We start from the raw sequence: 21,289 nt of genomic DNA, 5'->3' as shown, positions 1-21,289 counted from the left end.
TAGGTTCTGAATGAGTTTGAGGTACTCTACCAAATGCGATCAACGAGGAAATGTGTTATCTCCACAGCAGAGAATTGGTGAGAAGATACACCCAAAATAAACTACAAATGGGCCACCTGCATTAAATACTATACTGTGCTCCTGTAATTTTGCACCCAGTCATCTATGTGAAAAATGCCAAATAGCATTGTAAAAAAAAAGAAAAAAAAACGCACCCATCGCTGCCAGCCAACCCGTAGCCTACGCACTCAGCGCGGGCAGAACAGGTTGCTTCGTCTGCCGCGGTCCGTCGGCGCTGAGCTGCCGGCACGCCGGATTTCTTTCGCCACCTTCAGAAAAGCATGTCTGCTGATCCTAAATAATACGCGCTTAATTTGACGAAGGAATCTAAAAAAAATTTTTCTTTACTGAGGATCGCTGTTATGTAACGAGATTTTGGAAGAAGTGATAAGCGCAATACAACAAATTTCTGCTCACATTAGCAGCTGCCGCCGGTGTGACGCAACTCATCCGATTTTGTTCTCTAGCTCTGCTGCAAAGGCGTCGCCGAAGTTACGCCTTCCTTTTACTGTAAGACAATTTGTGAGACAATTGAACTGATACTATAAGGCAGTTTTATGAATAAGAAGTTTACTACTTCTAAAGTGCTTCCAGCTACGGCTTTGATGCGCAACTGTTTAGGCGTTTAGGCATAGCGACGACTAGGGCCTAGCACATGGCCAGAGCGCCATCGTCGGCAGCATCGCTACGGTAAGCTCGCAGTATCCGATGTGGCAAGCGTTACAAATTTGCTGTATGCTCTCTTCATGAGGCCAAGCTCTTCGACGGGTCTTAATACGCTGAGCGAACGATCTGGCGAAAACGTACGGGAGTCAGTGGGGCTGTAGTATGCTGCGCCGTAGGGCGATACTCGAAGTTTCTATAAAAGCGCCATCGGACAGTACACTAGATACTGCCAATTTTCTGTGTTGCTCTTGACACTTGCTTTAGTGCGCAAAGTTTATGTTGTTGAAACTCATACGCTCTTCGCAGTCGAACACAGATGTACACACCTTCCGTGTCTTTTCGTAAACAAATGCCGCCGACACTCTCGCTAACTTCGTAACTGATAGTCCTAATCCACAGGTTGTTTACAAGGGATGCAAGACATGAATGTCAATTTAAAGGCTGCCTTCGTTTATAGCGCAGTCATCTTTGCAACATACTGAAGGCGTACCAACATTATCATTTTAATCGCAGTTACCATAATTTGGAAATGGCATTAGCTTTGGTCTGTAGCAGCGCGTCGAAAAAATGACAACTTGAACAAATATAATTCGGTGGGATTGCTTGCTTTCTGCGTCGAACAGCTGCGATTCACGGCCGCCGTCGTTCTCGTGAAGCATAACTGGAAACTGATGCAAACGTGTTCCTGGCAAGGTTTTATGTGAGTTCGAAAAACTAAATACGCAGCAATTCTTCCTGGACATTGCTAAATGTTGACAGTGGCGTTATATCTGTTAAACCGCAACCAAGGATGAAAGCACGACGCGCGCGCATAGACGCTGACATGAACAGCGCCCGACAGAGTCCACCTACGCTTTGCGGCTTTGGTGACAGGCGGCGTTGTCGGCGTTTTGCTCATCGCATATAGCGTATAGCGGGGAACGAGTGGCATGAGCTGGAGGCTACATATAGAGCTTGCCCAAGATGGTCTCAGTAGGAGATAACTAGGAGAATTTGCTATCGTCTCAGGGTGTCTACCAACCGGGAAAACCGGAAATTCTCAGGGAATCTGGATAATGTTGAAAAACTCACGGAAAACTCGGGGAGTCCGTGCCTATATTAGCGAAAATTAGCAGCAGTTCTACCTTAAGGGAACTAAAGTCGCGATAATGCTGGCTCGTGTAAATAAAGCGGGCTAGTGTTGCAAGATTGTACACTACGATAAAGCGTTGCGGTATTTCGACTTTCGAAGCGTGCTGAAAGCGGACCCCGGCGTTATGTGGCCGACGGCAGAGCAAGCGCTTCCTACGTTTCACACGTGCGCTGTTCAACGGGTCACTGGTCTCCCTTGTTTTGTCGTATTTTTCGATAGACAGCTCCTTCGTCTCTGCTTACCGCCTTGATGGAAGCATCCATTTTTACTCCAGGGGGTGCATGCATGCACGCGGTAGCACTGATAGCACCTGTGATGCAGCGATGCAACCGGCGCAGCGGTGCAGCTTCGCGCTGCTGCGGCCGCCGCGGCCTTCTTTCTTTGTTGCCTCTTGTCAGTGTGAGAGCAGAGGCGGACTTTGTCCAAACTGTGACTTCGTGATGGTGTAAAATGCGGAGAAGTTAGGCTCGAGCTTTATACTGGTCTGAAAGGCGAAGAAAGGTAAAGATAGGCGCTACGGAGACGCGAAAATGCGCCATCACATTGTCAGCATCAGTGATGAAGCGCTGACGCTCCGCGATGGGCCGATAACGGTCGGATAACGGCGTTGCCGATGGTGCTCGGCATGACAGACAGGAGAGCGAACGATTTTCTCGAGGCGATTCCTTTTGCGTGTGATCATCGTAATCATGGTGATGCAGATGAAAAAGTGATACCTAAGCAGTTTTCATGGACGCTACAGGTCGAACGCTCAGAAAAGTTAGCAGCGCGGCGACAACGGCGGTCGCGAAACGGCATCACTCACGGCATGTGGAATTGCAAAGCTTTCTGAAATAAATTTCCTTCCGTGTTGCAGGGGAACTATCTCGACGGGAAATGGTGCGTTCACACCAAAAACCAGTCATAACCCACTTTATCGACTTGCTGTTAGCCTTGGTAATTAAAAAAATTTGCATAACATTTTGCACCAATTTATTTTGGAGGAGCGATATCTCGGCTTCTATTGCTATAATTGTTTTTTTTTGCCTGAAAGATAAACTCATATAAGTCCTGCACCAACACTGCTTTTTAACCACTGATCTTTTTTTCCCGAATTATCAAAATAAATATTTTGTCCCTGTAGCCAGAATGAGCTTTTTCTTTGCCACGTTTCACAAGCTGTAACTTTCGTCCAAATCAGCCTCGAAAATGCTGATTTATGCTTTATTGCAGTGATTGTGATTCAAGATCATAAATGAAAATCATAAATTAAAAAAATAGTTCTAAAAAGATAGTTCTAAAGACAGTAATTTCTTTTTTTCCTCGTTTTTTCAAAACACCCATTCTTGACTTCATGCTCATTTGCAGAAGTGATATCTCTGCCTTTAATGGAGGGAGAGCCATAATTTTTGTTGTGCCATGTAGCTAAAAATGCAAAGCACACAATGTTAGAAACAGATTTTGCAACTTACATTTCAAGTTTTTCAGTTATGCTCTAGATGAGGCAGTAGGGCACGCACATTTGGAACAGTGGACTTTGAACTGCTTTAAATTCTCTAATATTCGTTATATAAAAAAAGTGCTCCTAACATTGCATTCCTTTTGCTTTCTAAAGTGTTCATGTGAATTTTTTGTAGTATGTTTATTTTTTTTTGTTTTTGAAAATTTTGAGCACTTAATTTCATTAATCTTTTGAACTGATTGGGCAATTGGAAAAATGGTGACATATTTGAAATCGGTGCAAGAAACGAGTACCAAATTTCTTCAAGTTTGATCGAAAATTAAGAAAAATAGCTAAGAGCCAGTCCCCCCCCTTAAGAAGCTTACCGGAGAGTAGTTAAGGGAAAAATAGAAATACATCACAAGACTGCATCACGGTGCACTGCATTATGAGTCTTTCGTGGCACCGTCAGTCGAGCGGGCTCATGAAGCCTCATGAATCCAATCCAGTAGCCACGTTTAGGCCAAGTCGCAGCATCTTTCACTGCCAGTCGCAAAATCAGCCATCCCTAGCCGTTGTGGCTGTTGCCGGCATGCTTTGTCTGTGGTAGCACAAATCCTTGGCACTGCGTTGTAGCCGCTGTTGTCGTGCTGTTCCCAAGTAGTTCAGAGCTGCTCTGGCAGGCCAGGACCCGTTTCAGGATTCCCTGCTGATATTTCGGCGTGGCTGCTGCCTTTCCCAACGTTGAAGCCGTACCTTCGTGGCCTCAGCGTGTGCTGATTGGGCCTCTTCGGCCTGGCGATCATGTACCCTGGCATTCGGCCAGGGTGCATGATCGCGGATCCGCAGGAAGAGCTGGACATTGTTGGACATCTAGTAGGGTCTCTTCCGATGCACCGTACAGTTGACACTTATTGTCCACGTTGAACAGCTCATAACGGCGTTGATTTGTGAGGAGAGCGCCCGTGCGGGCCTGATACAGAAGGGCGATGCCTCTGTCTCCTCGGTAGTATGGTGGTGGGAACTGTGATCCGTACCTGCTGCATTTTGTGGGCGGTTGTCGAGAGATGGCGCCAAATACGCCCCTATCTCCGCAGAGGGGGTTGGGGTGGTGGGGTGTCGAAGTGGGAGCGGCAGTCCGGAAAGCACATGCGCAGTTGCATGTTGCAGGCGGGCGCCGTACGGATCTCTAGTTACCACCTCAGGTGGAAAGTGGCAAAATAGGACAGGTAAGGGCAGCAGGTTTCCGATGCATGCAGCAGGCATCTTTCTAGGCCATTGGCACTCTCGTTGAAGTAGTGGGGAAGGGGGGGGGGTAGCTGGCGACACTAGTGGCTTTTTTTTTGGAGGTAAATACTTTGATTCCTGAAATGCTCTCGTACAAACTAGGCAGAGCAAGATATTTAATGCATTGAATTACCATATTTTGCGATTAGCCGCAATGAAAATAGTGATAGCGGTGTGTACAACAGTTAAAACTGTTAGCTTTTACTGGCAGCATAAGTGCACTGATGCTGGCTTAAAGTTGCACGAGCCAATCCAATCATTTATGGCAGCGCATGCATCGGGAGTGCCTACCATACTTGTTCCGCTGGCACACCCAGCGGATTGTTTATTGCTACTTTTTGTCGCATGCTGCTCTCACCCAGCGCTTCCACATATTTTGTCCAGCAGCCACCTCTCGTGCGTATTGATTCTTTTCATGCAGCAGATTCAGCTGTGAGTTTGCAATACAGTAGCAGAATACACTTTCCCTGCAGCATGGCCATGCGCTGGCCAGGCAGCAACACAAAACATTCTGCATGAATGACATGCTTTATGCAAACTAACATCACACTCAACAATGCATGTACAAAAATGACATGTTTGCACACAAGTACCATGGCAACAGCCACTACGTTCACAACGAACAGGCTTGTAACGGTTTCGCTGACGGTGTTAGATGAAATGGGGAAAATACCTGTGGTAACAGAAAGTGAACAGTTCATGCAGTTCTTAGTAGCCGGTACTGTTTAGCAGCTTCTTTACACATCATATGCTCATCATTCTGCTTGCTTTCACTTCTCACTTTCAGACAGCCTCCTAATAGCCCATAGTAGTTTGTGGTGCCAGTTCATCACGCCTCCCGCCACACTCTCCACCAGTGATTAAAATTCGTGGAAGGAAGTTTGTCACGTGAACTAAGAATTTTTCACGACTAATTCCTTTCATGTGCTTGTTTCAAATTAACCTGAGAACATACTAAATTTATTGTCTGGATAGGCACAGCGTTTTTCCTCTGCCGCCGGCGCGGTGGCGTTTTTCCGACACTACAGTGGCGGCTTCTATAGCCTGAGCACAAAACACTCAACTTGCCACCATCCTCACTAGGTCTCATCGTGAGCTGTGTGCCTTAATGTTGAACTTTACGTTCGAAACGAGGTCCTGCCAGTTCTGCAAGTCTTGAATTTACTGGTATTAATGCCAGCTATATGTGTTAATGCACCTAATTTACATTTTATCTAACCATGCGAAATAGTTCTTTTTTTTTGTTTTTTTTTTTCCACAAAAAAATTCCTGTTGCACCATTCTTTTGTGTGTGTGTGTATGCTTGTGCAACACTTGTAGTGCTTGATGTAGTGGTTAGGGGGCTCGATGTCTGTGCCCAAGGATGCAGGATCAAATTCCCGGCCACGGCGGCTGCTTTTTTGATGGAGGCTAAAAGCAAGGCACCCATGTGCTGTGCGATGTCTGTGCATGTTAAAGATCCCCAGGTGGTCGAATTTCTGGAGTCCTCCTCTACGGCATTGCTCATGGTTGTTTTGGGAGGTTAAAGGGACTGAACACTGCCCAAAATGTTATGATATTATTCTCTAAATGAAAAGGCCCTGCATTAGGGTACACATCAAGCACTACAATATAAATGAAACAAGGCCTTACGATTTTAGGGCAAAAGCCTTTAAAGGGGTCATGACAGCTACAACTGAGCATAAAAATATCACATTTCACTCCTCACACGTTATATTACAAATCCTCGTAATTTGAGCTCATTCCGTACAGTAGATAGTTTCAAAATTAATTTTTATTAATGTCGGAATCAGCTTTCTGGTCTGGCAACCATTGGCGGCTGACGTCACGTCAACGTTGACGTCTCCATGTCGTCTGCTATTTGCGGTGCCGGCGGCACTCTTGCATGCACGTTTTGGATGGTGGTCATTGAGCTTTTTTTTTCTTCAGCAAAAATATTTTGTTGACATATCATGTTTTCCTTGAGAAGCCTTCACTACAATATGCGATCTTAGTGATTAGGACTTGTTTTGGGTTGCGTCTAGAGATTGCTAAGGAGGCTGAAATCGATGGCTCTGGCATATAATTTAGGTATGCAGCCAAAACCATATTATTACTACGTTATGAGAGTTAGCTTTTTTTTAGCAACAAGCGCTCCCGCATATAAAAGCTTTTGTCCAACGTTTCCTTCGGCCGTACATGTACATGTACCGTGAAACTGGTGGGGAGGATAGCGTAATGTTCCTGATTGTTGAGCTATTGTCGTCACTCCTGGGTTTAAAAACTAAGAGTAAATCTCAAACAAGCATAACTCGACGCAAGAGCATACCTTGCGTTATTAGAGGAGCAGCCAAAACTTTTGAGCGAATCACTACCTCATGACTTGCTGTAATATGCGCGTGTTAGTCGGACTGAATTATTTTCGGCTGTAAAGCATTTTTGCAAAACTATGTTCAGTCTGGCCACAGCCAGTGCACGAAAGCATGTGCCGCCTCTTCAGTCCCGTCATGGCAAAACCCAACGCGATTCGATTGCTCCTCACTGCATGCTCGCACCGACCAAGTCTCCTAGTCGCTGCCGTCTCCTTCTTGCCTCCCCCGCAGCCGCGCTCACAATTGCGACGAACTCCCAAGCCTCACCTTCCATTTTTCTGGTGCTTCTCCAGCAAATGACTCTAGAGTGTTTCAACGTAAGCATACACAATTTAGTATTTAGTGTGTGAACCCTAAACTTCCACTGGAATGCGCTGATTCGCAGATTACGACTGCGCCCCCAGCGTGGTTGTTTTTAGCTTTCGATATGACTGGATGGTATGCTTCTCGTTCGCATGGCATAAAATGCGAACTGAGCTTGCAATACCAAAACTATCCACTTCTTTTCACAACAGTTGCACCTTGATTTGTTCACAAGCTATAACTGCGCTGCAAGAACCGCTGTGGATGCTACGTCCCCTGCCTGCGCTGGGTATACACACAAGTGGCGCTGACAGCTGCCGGCTGCGCTCGCTATAGACAGGGTCACATATAACGGCGCTTGCTTTGTGAGGTAAGCAGTCGTGGATTTTGGGTCGCTACTGCTAGAACTACACTCTATGACCACATGCGACCGCTAAAGCTTGTGAATGCGCACTCCGTAATTGCCGAAACTCTAGACCCGAACTTGCATACTCGCGCTAGGCCTACTCGTCGCTGAACGAGCTGGCAGTACGCGCCGATTAACATTTCTAGCTAAGGTCATTGCTGATGACAAGGGGGAACATATAAAGTGTAGCTTCTTTTTTCCTTTTTCTAACTCAGCAAGCTACAGACAAGCGCAGCTGTTCAGGCCATTCACTTGAGTATCGGGTGGCAAATTCTCGCTCGGCCTCCGATCCGACCAAAACAGATCGGACGACCGGCCGCAAATTAGTTATGTCGGCGTCGCGGGGCCGAAAACATCACACTACGGTGATAAGCGACCGCTGGCCGTGCTGGCGTCATCACCGGTGTAATGCGAAAGTTCTGTGTTCGATAAGATAAGGAACCTATAACTGTGCCGCCCACTGACTGTGACCGTGCCTTATGCTGAAGAAAACATGCCTTCATCTATATCGCTTTCGTGTGGTAACATCTTCACCAAGCACTTCGGCATGAGGGACAACCGCTGTGTCAGTCGTCCTTTGATATTGCAGACGACGCTCTGCCGGGTATCCTCCGTGACGTCGCATGAGCATTTCGAAATGGCGGTTGCTCTTAGTGGGAGGAGCTTCCCAATTTTGATTTCTATCGCGTTTTTTTATAATATGCGCCGCGCGCTAGGCATCGAAACTTTGCGAGTAGAATCACGGACCTGTATATTATTCACAGAAGTATAAGATGGCAATACATCGAACAACCCTGTCATCTCCCCTTTAACGGCTCATGCTCGCAGCCATTATAGTGTCCGTGCGTAATGCTTTCTTTAAGTTTGAAATAATAAAGATCGTACAAAAAGAATGCTTGCATCAGATAGAGGAGGAAAACATTAACTTAGAAGACAAGTTTGATGACTTTACAATTATTAGTTGATTAATTATAGTCAAAAATGTCAAAATTGCATCAAAATAGCGTGGGACGCCAATGAAGCCAGTAGCATCCACTTAATACCCTGGTCAGACGAGCAAGTTTAGTGTCACTTTCAACGAGTGCACTCGCCTTTAGTGTCATTCGCATCATGTCACACGATGAACTTTAATGACACGCGCTGCTCAACACACGGCGTGAAGTGAGTTTGGCGAACTCACTACACTTTGTCCGGCAAGCGAGTGTGTAGTCTCTACAACAGGGCACTTCATAATACTCATACATTTTTTTGAGAATTACAAGGTTTTGAAATGTTTATCGTTATTTTATGAGCGTTTCTATTAATAGGCAAGGGATTTAAGCTGTCACCAACTAAAAACTGATTATACTTATAGCTACCCTCGCTCTCAGTGCTTGCGCTAAGGTGAAAGCGTTCGTCTGCTGCTGCACTTCAATGGTATGGGGTATCTCAAGCTGCATCAACGAAGTTGGAGTTATTTGTAACCCAATGTCTAGAAAGTCATCACTTGACACGGCAGCATTTCGCTCAAGCGCCGGCCGAAGACAGCACCGCTTTTGCTCCCGCAAGCGGCCAGCTCCAAGCCAGCACCTTACGGCGCATGGCGCATCCGGCCCCACTGTTGCCGGCATCAGAAAAGTGTGCGAAAATTTGTTTTTCCCATAAATAATAAACCCTGGAGTAAAGCAATATCAGAAATAATTCTTCTTGGGGTTCGCTGACCCGTACCGAGTCGCTAGTAGGAGTAATTGCTGCGATACAAGCAAATTTCTGCTCAGAACTTCATAGCCATTGTCACCAGCGGCGGTGCGCAGCTCACCCTTATTGTAGTACACGTAAATGCTAGCTACGCTCCTAAGGCGTCAATTTGAATTGCACATTTCTCTCATTATTCTCATTTTTCTCAAGGCAATGCCACAAGTGAGCCATATGTCCTATTAAGCTGGCCGTACGAATGTGCCGCCCACTGATACTTCGATGCGAAACACACTATAGGCCTAGCGACGACCACGGAGGAGCGCACGGCCAAGCGCTACTTGCCCCGCGCGCTCTGCCGTTCATGGGCGCTCACGAGCGGCATTACAGCGGAAAGCTAGTAGCATCCGGTGCTGTGAACGCTGCGAACTTCTCGCCTACTTTCGTGATGCTGTGGAAACTGGACATTTTTCGACGCTGTGTACAACTACATGCCAAGCAATGCTGTGAAGACGTGACGATGCTGCCATGCGTGGTACTGCACCGCTGAACATTTTAGCCTGCATAGAAGCGCCGTCGGACATGATTTCGTGTGAAAAATGCACACTGCTCTGAATCATACAACTCGTGCACTTTTGCGCTCAAACACCGGTGACCGTTCCATACGTAGGCGTTACCGGCATTTTCTTGGTTAACGATGCAAATCAAAGTTGCAAAGCTACGTTCACGATAACCGCAGTTAGTAGCTCAACTATTTATCATAAACGAGGTCGGTTTTGCTTGTAAACAGTAGTGACCATGCATGTTAGCGAAAAGCGCGTGCGACATCGCGATGCTCTTTTAGTGAAAACCATGTACTGAAATGCACAAATAAACTGAATATTAGCTTAAGGTAATTGTGCTTGCAATAAAATTGAATTTTAAGTTATTTTCGTGAAAACTAAATAATTTCCACACAGATGCAGCATCCGCATCGGCACTGCCGTCATTTAAAAATGACACTTGATTTTGCACTGTGACAGCAAGCACCGAAAGTGTCACTCTTCCTATGTAAGTGCACTTCGTGAAAGTGTCACTAAACTTTCCCGTGTGACTGGGGTATTAGTTTTCTCCGGTCATGTATAATAACTGGAACTGACGTCACGAGTTAGCAGGTGATTCATGCATATACAGTTAAATCTCATTTCTGCGAACACCACAGTAACGAATGTTTTAATAATCCCCAGCAGATTTCCTGCATTTTCAATGTGTGATTCCCCTCCTTCATCTCTGTCCTGTCTTTTGCGTTGTAATTATGAATCATCGAAAACACCAACTCTCCCAACAACTGCTTTTGCCAATGTAAAACATTTTCAGAATTACGAATTTCAAAATAACGAATATTTCAGAATAACGTACATATCTTATTTTTTCTTCTGTAATCTAGGAACATCAGTATTACGAATTCGTCTTAAATTAACTGCGCATCAGCTCGCAACTCGCGCGTGAAACAAACTGCCGTTTCTGTGTGTATGGTGCGAGGGCTGTAGCTGTCATCATCAGCACATTTCATCTACTGATTGAAGCCATGCATTCCACTTTTCTTAATGTTTTTGGGCTATTGCAGTCGTGTATAAAGCAGCATGGGGGGGGGGTAATGTTCTTGGGCTATTGCAGTCGTGTATAGAGCAGCATGGGGGGGGGGGGGGTATAGAAATAGAATCTCGTGTAACGAGAAATAAAGACATAGCTTAGATATGTTGTGGCCCAAGTCATAAACAGGAATACAACAATAAGCAACAAGCAATGAATGCCCAACGGGAAAGAATAATGGCTTGGTTTAGTTTGGAGGGTTTAACGTCCCAAAGTGACAGAATCTCTGAGGGACGGGATAGTGCAGTTCTCACGGTAATTTCCTCCCCATGCGGCTTTATGTGTGCTGACATCAAAATATGCATAGGTGCCTTGGGTTTCGCCTCCACCAAGAAATGGTCACTGCTAGTGGGATTCGATCACACATACTTGGGTTCAGCAGGCGAAGGCCCTAATTTGAAAAACCATCGCAGCGAGTTTCTAAAGTATAATGTTTTCAATACTTAATATTGTGACCTGCCATTTGCTTAGCGTTTACTTTCTGATACGTCTAGATTGCATGCAACGTTACCTATTAGCATTGCTTGAGTAGTGAATTGTTTTCGATGGGAAAGTCTTGATGCATTCTGATGAAAACATGGCAGATACAGTTATACGTCTTGCCAGTGTTCAAGTTGATTCTCATTTGATGTTTAGATGGAGTTTTTGCTGCAATAATAAGATATTTGTTCGGTACATATAAAAAACTGCTTTTCATCCACATAATATATTCAATAAATTTGTGTTGACCTTCTATACAACATGAATTGCACAAAATGCAGCAAACGACCATTTCTGCTCGTTCATGACACGTAGATTCTTCCGACGCTACAATTGAACTGGACAGTAGATGCGGATTGGGTTGTTTGGGGGTAAAATGTGGAAGCTTTTTGTAATATTTTGCAAAACATGAACAAAATAAATGGATATTTTCCCTGCTGTGTGGCATTCGCAGAGCCCCTGCCAGCTTCACCTGGATATGTTCTAAACAAAAACGCGGACTTCAAGACTTTGTACGGCATGACCAAAAACCAGTGGTAGCAGATATACAGGGAGCAACTACGGCATCAACACGAGATGGAAGAGTAAGTGAAGTTCTTTACATGACGCACGCTTTGATGTTTTCACCGGCTACCGCATGTGTCCCTCGTGCGCATTTTCACACACACGTTAGGAGACTGGCATAACTGACATCTTTGTCATATCGTACACTGTGTTGCCGTAAGTGTTACCGGAGTACACTGATCATATATAGTGTTAAGAGACTTTTATGAGAGAGTACGCAGACATACGCTAAGGGACAGTGAAGGCTGTAAAATAGCGTGCTTCGTTGTGCGCATGCGCTGTGAAGTGCTATTTGAGCTCGAGCATTCACATACGACCGCCTCACGTACGCCGTTTGTCGAATTCAGCGTGAGCACTCTTGCTGACGCGATGAAAAATAGCGTCAACATGGTGGCGCCCAAGTCACCCGCCTCGACGAGATTTCGTCAATGTTATTTAGTTTTTTTGTCATATTCACTGCCTTTAAATTATGCAAATGACATTCGCATTACTTCCTCTCGCCGACAGCAGCACGAATGAGAGATAAACTTGCCTTATTTTCGATTCTTTGCGACGACTCCGCTGTTCCTAACCATAGCAAGGCGCATCGTTTTGTTGGCATAGCTTTTATTGCCCTGAATTGGTTACCGTCCCAAAGCGACTTAGCTGGATTTGACTTCCGAGTGACAAAAAGAAAGCCTCAGTGTGTTTCCTTGTTTCGAATATAGATTTCACCGCTGCAGTTTACTTTCGTGTTTTCGTACGATCAACTAAAAGTGCCGATGCGACAGACGGAGTGACGTCCCGCAAATTGCTGGCGTTTCTCGTACATCAGCGTCCACGCGCTAGACTAAACTTTTCTAATATATTGACTCTAGGGAGAAAGGTAAGCGTTCAATCCATGCATTGCAGTGGGGAGCGCAGGAGCACTGCCGTGGTCAAACAATATAACGATTGCCAGGCGATTTATGTTAAAGGTGGCCAATGAATGATGTTTCAACCTAGCAAAGTAGATGGGGCCAGATGGTTGCATGCAGTATAGCTGTGGGCTGCTACAAACAAAAGGGAAATTGTGTATGGAGTATTTTTGATGGCATGTTGCGTCGCGTACCTACTGCAACTTCAGATGAGCGTCATGCATTTTTTTTCTTGTAAAGTGAAGGCCAGTTATAAATACCGTCTCACTGTCTTGTTTGTTTCACATGCTGTCTCGCTCTCAAATCTCCAAGAGGGAGCTGCATACAACTGCTATGTGTACTTGACTTTTTCTGAATACTGATCACATACAAGCGAAGTGGTAGTGGAAACTACTGTGAGCCATTAGGAAGAAAACTTGTCCCAACTGCAAAAACTTTATGAGTTATTCTAATGGTTCTGCTGTGAAAACGAGCAGGTACTTCACCATCGAGCCTCTTTGTCAGTGAGAAGCTTGCTAGGCCTACTGTAGACAAAACCATACTTGAAGTATTATGGGTTGGTACGCCAAAGGTGTCAATCACTAGGATGCTTCTCAAGAGTGTTGGAAAGGCATACAGTGTTTATCGCCAAAATATTAAAAATGAGCCTCAGCATTGCTCAAGCAAAGAATGATGAACTATTGGCCAGAGGCAGGGAAGTAAAAGAGCTGTAGGATGGAAAGACTACCTTTCAATGCCATCTGTCTACATCCGAAAGCTGCTCTAAAGTGCCCGAGCCTGCTTCCAGCTCTGTTAAGACCTCCGCCATATTTACAAATGAACAAGACAATCGAGGTCGTGCTGCAGTCTGCGATCCCATAGTATGCAAAAAGCATGGGAGCAGCAGGGGCGCCAAGCTTGCCAAGGTGCGTTATAGTGGTCTGGTGCCTTTTTGAGAGACAAAATATCCATGTGCTCAGTAATTTATCAGTCCAGGCATAGGATCAAAAGGGATCATGTAATACCCCTTATCTGGAGTCTTTAAGGTGTATTCTAAATAAATAATATAAAATATATGTGCACAAGATAGGGAGCGGAAATCTCATGCCCAATAATCTGAACTCCAAATTAGTATTGCTGCTAGAGCGCATCGAAGTGGTAGATTAACAAAACTTGAAGTTGGGCTAGATGGTGCATTGTAACTTGACTGAAGATAAAGCGCACGGGAAGACACACACAAGAGAAGAAGACACAGGACACACGAAGTGGTAGACTCGACATTTGAATCTATCAAGTCAAAACAGGTAAAAGCATTAGGTCAGACTAGATGTTCAGTATTGAAGCTAACCAGCAAGCGCTACGTCTGCTGCTAGTCTTTTCCAAGTTTTGCTAAGGTCGGCATCTTGCATGATATCTTTACATGATTGACCATTTGACTTGTCAGAGGTGAGTGCGAAGTTGGAAAGGCATTGAACTTGCATAAAAGGAATCAGATTAGATTTTGCATTTCAGAAAAAGAATTCTGCAATTATCAAAGGCGTTTGACTTTAGAAACATGCTCCAAAACATAATTCAAATGCTCCAAAGCTCTCGTTTTGTTGCTCCAGAGCTGCTGCAAAATGGCTTTACTACTGCTCCCAAAGCTCCCAATGTTATGGGATTTTTATCTCTCTCGAGAACATTTTTGATTGAATGAATGGGTCTTAAAGTCGCTGTACTGCCTTCTGCAGTTTTAAAGCGAGTGAAATTTCACTTGTGGTTGCCTTAACTACATGTAACACTGCACAAGCGTGCATTGTGACTTAGGGTGCAGGAATCAACATACTATATTGCTGATCACATGAAATCCACTGACAATGTTATATCGAATCCCCCTACCTTCGTTACGTCGATATAAGCTCTAACCAATGTATTTTGTTTTTTAATAGAGCCTAAATCTAGGAAAAACTGTAACGTACCATTTAGAGCAGAACACACCCCTAGCTTCATATCTGGCCTTGTCACTATTCTTAGTGGGCTTGGGTGCGCTCGTATAGATCACTTTCTGCCGACAGCAACATAGATTTTTAACCCTTTGAGGGTCGAATTGTTTTGAAAAAACTTCCCCAGATGGTCAAATTACTTTATTGCGGATTTTGAAAGTTCAATATGAGTAAAGTCAGGGAAAAGTTGTCGAAAAATATTAGGAACCGTATTTTGAAGTCAACGTTGCTCGGAAACAATAAGGAGAGCAGGAATACTTGTGAGCCTCCATGATAAATAAGTTAACAGCAGCCCCAATAAAGATGAATATAGGTTTCTGTGGCCCCTGCATCAGGAGTGGCCATAAAGATAAAAATCAAGTTTTGCATGCCTCCATTGCGATCATGGGGGGATAGCCAAAACCATGCAAGGGCCTGGGCCACAAGCTGCAGCTAGGAATCAGTTCTGTTTATCCCCTGCACAGAAGGGCCCATAAATATAGAAATCAAGTTTCGCACCTCCGCGATCATGGTGGTGGTGTTGCCGCAGACCAGGCTGCAGCTACCAATCCCTTCTGTTTATCTTGGCAAGAAGGCAGCACCATAAATTTCAAGTGCTCCTTGTAAGCCCTAGGAGGTGGCAGCGCCTCCCAGTGAGCATGTATCATCATTAGGGCGTGACATTTCAAACGGAGGATTGAAACCATACAGGTACAGCAAAAACCTTGCGGGACAAAAGACCACCGCCATACATGTATGGCAAAAACCCTCAAAGGGTTAATAGGGAAATCTGAGACGTCAATCGCAGACAACCTCACATAATTACGCAAGCATTATTCTCAACAGGACAGTTCTTCGAATCTTGCACTGAAGGTTGCACCAGCTGAAGAAAACTTATCTTTTAATAGGCTCCAGCACACGTCGGACTCAATATCACATCACATCACTTTAATACCTTAAAGACCCTCATTAGAGGGTATTACATAAGGGGTGCGGCGCACAGAAATGAAAAACAGAATTGGTAACATATATGTGTAAGTAAGTTATAAAAATACAAGATTTTTCACTGCGCAAGTACACGTGTGATTTGTTCAAGAAATAAAGATGGACATGTGATAGCAGCAAGTTCTCGGGGAAGGCCGTTCCAGTCGTTGGCAGTCCGGGGGAAGAATGATGAAGAAAATGTAGTGGTGCGGGCGCGATGTCGGGACACTTGCTGCTGATGACCGGTGCGGAGGGAGATACGTGGTGGGGGTGCACAGATGTAAGGTTCCTGTCGTAGCTCGGAGTAAAAAAACTTGTGAAACAAACATAAACTAGCAATGTAGCGACGGTGAGCAAGGGTAGATAGGTTGGACTGTGATTTTAAGGATGATATGCTGATATCAAAAGAATACGATGAATGAATGAATCTAGTTGCTCGGTTTTGAACTGCTTCAATTGAATTACGTAGATATGCTTGTTTCGGAGACCAGATGGGAGATGCATATTCTAATTTTGATCTAACTAGTGATTTGTATGCGAGGAGCTTGACATGCTGAGGTGCAGAGCGTAGGTGACGCTTTAAAAATCCTAGTGTTCTGTTAGCGGATGATATGATGTTTGAGATATGCGTATTCCACGTAAGATCCTGACAAAGATGAACACCAAGGTATTTGTATGATTGGACAAGGTCGAGAGGAACGTTAGATATGCTGTAGCTGAACAGGAGGGGGTAATGGCGACGATGAAACGACATATATTTACATTTACTTGTGTTAAATGTCATTAGCCATTCATTACACCAGTCTTTCACACGAGTTAAATTATTTTGAAGGGATTGTTGTTCGAAAGTGTTAGTGACTGTTCTGTAAATAACACAATCGTCAGCAAACATCCGAATATGGCAATCTAAGTTCTCAGGAAGGTCGTTAATATAAATTAGAAACAAAAGTGGCCCAAGGACGGATCCTTGGGGCATGCCCGAGGAGACCGGTAGGAGGTTAGACATTTGATTATTGACGATGACTGATTGGAAGCGGTGAGTTAAGAATTCTTTTATCCATGCTAGTATATCGGGATGCAAGTTTAGGCAAGAAAGTTTCAAAAATAAGTGGTTATGAGGTACCTTATCAAATGCCTTGGCGAAGTCGAGGAAAATAGCGTCAGTTTGGAGGTTAGCATCAAGGTTAGCATGTAAGTCATGAATGAAAAGTGCTAGTTGACTTTCACAGGAGTATCCTTTGCGAAATCCGTGCTGCAAAGAATGAAACAAATTATTTGAATCCAGAAAGTTCATCGTTAAAGAGTAAATAACGTGTTCCATAAGTTTACATGGTATGCTGGTGAGTGATATGGGCCGATAATTAAGTGGTGAATCTTTGTTACCCGACTTGTGGGCCAGAATGACCTTCCCCACTTTCCAGTCATGGGGTATGGCACCTGTAGAGAGAGACTGCGAGAAAAGCAAGCATAAAATCTTAGCAGAAGTATGATTAACATTTTTAGAACCTTTGTGTTAATTTTGTCAAAGCCGGTGGATGATGACAATTTTAGTTTATCAATAAGACATGATATGCCGGCTTCCGAGAAAGTAACGGCAGGCATTGAAGTTCTTTGGTAATTTGCTGTCGTGAGGGGAGGCGGTTCTTGTTCTTTAGTGAATACAGATGCGAAAGCAGAATTAAAGATGTTAGCACACTCATCATCGGAAACAGCGCGTCCGGAATCATCAGTGAGGGTAACAGTTCGTATAGATTGCGGGTTTAAAAGCTGCCAGAATTTAGTTGGATTATCTTTTAGTATGTTGGGCAGGTCAATATGATAAAATGAGCGTTTGGCGTTTTTTACTGCAACCAGGTATGTCCTTTCAGCGGTGTAATATTTTTCCCATGCGCTGTCCTGTCCAGTCTGGTTGGCCCCTCGGAACAAACGTTTCTTTTTGTTTTCTAATCTCCCCAGAGCCTTGGTGAACCATGGTTTCTGTTTGTTCGCGCGGAAGCTGCATTTGGGAACATATTTGTTAGTAAGTTCGTTCATTCTATCGGTAAACATCAACCAATTTTCGTGGATTGTTTGTTCTTGGAAAGAGCGCTGAAAAGTTGGGAAAAAAGCTTCCAGTTCACTATTTATGGCTTCGTAGTTTCCTTTGTTATAAAGGGTGATTGTTTTTTTGGAAGTTTCTTTTGTTGTTAGAGTGAAGGAGAAGGACGCATGGATGACTTTGTGATCGCTAATTTCCCGAAGATAAGTAATGGAATTGAGGCTGTCAGAGTGGCTAGAAAGTATAAGGTCAAGAATGTTAGCGGTATCTCCTGCGATGCGTGTAGGCTGGGTTACTAATTGAGTTAGATTAAAATTTAAGCACACATCCATGAATTCCCGTGGTTCATCCTGTCTAAAAATAGGCTGATGAGGGTTATTCCAATCAATACCAGGATAGTTGAAATCTCCAAAAAGTAAAACGTGTGCATTAGGGTGTTTTGTTGTAAGTTTGTTCAGGATGTGCAGCTTTCGAGGGAATTCGGGGTTACTGGGGGGGGGGTCTATAGCAAACACCAATTAGTATAGATACTGGTGCGGCGCGACAAAGCAGCCATAATATTTCGAGGTCGGATTTTATGTGAATGTGGGAACACTGTAGTTGATTGCTGGTAGCGATAAGAACGCCTCCTCCTCGGGGGCCTTTGCGATTAGCTCGGAAAAGGTTTAAATTTGGTAAGTTGTACAGAACTTCAGTGTCGCTCACGTTATCGGTCAGCCAAGTCTCTGTCAGTACAAGCAGGTTACTGCCCGTTGAAGAAACAAGGCTGGATACATTATCGCACTTAGAGAGCAGACTGCGTATGTTAGTATAGATAACCGAAAACGAAATATTCTGTCGAGGGGAGTTATGGCGAGGATTAGATAAGTGTTGACGGTGCTGCAAGCGCTATGCTATTTCTTTAACAGTTTCAGTAGCATCATCAAAAGTGTAGCGTTTCTTGCCGAGAAATAGGGTCTTGTACCGCATAGAAAACGGTCCGGTTTCTGCTCTTGCAAATGCGACAAGATGTTTGCGGGCTTTTTGAACAGAGCGGGTAAAATCTTCTCCAATACTATAGTCCGTGTCTTTCAGCATACGGCCTTTGGAAAGAATGGTTTCTTTTGTTTTAAAAGAGGCTAATTTTGCTATAATAGGACGTTGACGGTCCTTGTTATGGCGTCCCAAGCGATGAGCACGCTCTATCTGACTGGGCTCCAAGGTAAATTCTAAGACATCTTGACAATGCTTAATTAGTATTTCTTCAGATTCTGTGAATGACTCGCGGGGATTGTTGTCTGGAAGGCCATAGAATATCAAGTTGTTGCGGCGTGACCTGTTCTCTGTATCGTCTATTCGAGCCTCAAGGTTGGTAACAAGAGAAGCAGTCTCAGCGGCAACGGCCTGGGCGGATTCTATGCCAAGTTTTAGAGTAGGAATGTCCTGAAAGAGGCATTCCAGGTCTGCTAGGCACTTACTCAGATCGGAAATGGTTTGGTCGACAGAACGCATCTGATCTTTGAGTTCCTGTACATCAGCGAGTATTTGGCCTTGACCGGCTGACAATTTCTTAAGTTCAGCAAGGACACTATCAAGTTTGTCCAGACCAGGGTTCGTTTCAATATCGCTGGACAAAAGAAGAAGAGATTTTACAGCACAAAAGCATTCACCAGCCATAGAAATGCAGCACTGCAGGCTCGGCAGCTGTACCGGGCAACGGTCACTACATTTTTTAGAAAAAAGGCCGTATGAAGAACTAACCTGCGTAGCGAAAATCAGTGGATGAGGAGGCTGCATCATGGCACAGCTACCGAGCCCACAGAGCGCAGGCGGAAGGCGGTGCTCTTTATACGTTGACAGGGTTGATGATGTCGCTGTCGCTTGCGCTTGACATCCGGCGTCGATGGTCCAGGAAGGGAGCGCTGTTTTCACCGACGCATCAGCGCTGCTCAAAACGAAGGGTCCGTTGATCTCGACGTAGAACGGCTGTCCCGGGTCTCGTAGAACGAGCCACGAAGTGTCGAAGATGGCTGGTAAGATACAGGCAAAGGCAGGCGCGAGCACCTGCGTAGCGAAAATCAGTGGATGAGGAGGCTGCATCATGGCACAGCTACCGAGCCCACAGAGCGCAGGCGGAAGGCGGTGCTCTTTATACGTTGACAGGGTCGATGATGTCGCTGTCGCTTGCGCTTGCTATCCGGCGTCGATGGTCCAGGAAGGGAGCGCTGTTTTCACCGACGCATCAGCGCTGCTCAAAACGAAGGGTCCGTTGATCTCGACGTAGAACGGCTGTCCCGGGTCTCGTAGAACGAGCCACGAAGTGTCGAAGATGGCTGGTAAGATGCAGGCAAAGGCAGGCGCGAGCACCTGCGTAGCGAAAATCAGTGGATGAGGAGGCTGCATCATGGCACAGCTACCGAGCCCACCGAAGCCCATAGAAAGGAAATCGCCTCTGCGGTGGCTTGCTATGTCTATATCCTAGCGGTGGTCTAAGGAGAGGGTACTGATCCAGTGCAGCAAATGTACGATAACTTACCAGAAGTTCTCAAGGGCACCGTAAAGGATTTTTCCCTTCATGTCATGTCAAGTGTAGAGCTGTCGCTCCAGTGCAGGGAACTTCAGGCGCGCACTTTCCTGCACCTCTTTATTAATAGGGTCCGCCCAATCTCATGCCAAGGCCCATGTGCTTGGCGCAGGTGGACCAACGCTATACCGTAGAATGTGAGTCTGTCGCTGAAGTATCTCCCATATAGATTCCACGCTCGAGCAGTAGAAGGTCTCATAGTCGAGGGAAATCCTCGATGACAAAGTCTAGCTGTTAGGCCGGGCATGCGCAGGTACCATGGCCACTGGCTCGCTTCAAGAAATAAATCCCCAACAAATCGACTTCACAGCTAATAAATATTTAAGTCACTGGAAAAGGACGCTGATGTACACCTTCCATGTGTTGCCTCCCATGCTACAGTGACACGAGCATCTGAGATTGATGCCAATTCTACATGATGCAACTCGAAATACTTGACTGGAATTCGTTATTACAACAGCCATGCTGAGCGAATTTGTGTTTCGTTCATGCAAAGGGGGGAGGTATTAGGATATATATATTCCCAGAATACGCTGTAAATGCACAACACGAGAAACCGGTTCATGTATTTATTTTTGTCGCTTCACTCAGGTAAGAAATTTAGCATAGGGATCTCTTATCTGCAGTTAGAGATTCCCTGCTTTCCCTGCTTAACCCTGGTCTTAAGGCAATATTTTTTATTTACTGGTAGATTTTGATGAAAGTTGCACCATTTAGGCAGCTTTTTGTGCTGATTTCAAATATGCACATAAATTTTCTGTAAGCCATTAGTTTTGAAGATATTCAGCACTTTATGTTCTTTGTTTGGAGGGGAGCTGTCATTAAAACTACAGAAGTTACAATGAAAATTGACCTATCAAATCAATTTAAAACACACAAAGAATGCAAAAATC

At 44.8% G+C, this 21,289-nt stretch overlaps 1 long non-coding RNA gene across 2 annotated transcripts in view; it reads left to right on the top strand.

Moving 5' to 3' along the window:
• LOC146203928 (uncharacterized) overlaps positions 1-21,289 on the top strand; it is an 83,343-nt gene that overhangs the window by 32,419 nt on the left and 29,635 nt on the right. For both annotated transcript variants that reach the window (XR_014702565.1, XR_014702564.1), the window contains exon 3: positions 11,866-11,995. This is a non-coding gene — a long non-coding RNA (uncharacterized LOC146203928). The remainder of the gene's footprint in view (positions 1-11,865; positions 11,996-21,289) is intronic.

The sequence above is a fragment of the Amblyomma maculatum genome, chromosome 1 (assembly GCF_055883805.1).
Source record: "Amblyomma maculatum isolate TAMU_Amacu chromosome 1, ASM5588380v1, whole genome shotgun sequence".
NCBI lineage: Eukaryota > Metazoa > Arthropoda > Arachnida > Ixodida > Ixodidae > Amblyomma > Amblyomma maculatum.
Note: the sequence above shows the minus strand (reverse complement) of the source record. Positions and strands in the feature narration are given on the sequence as shown.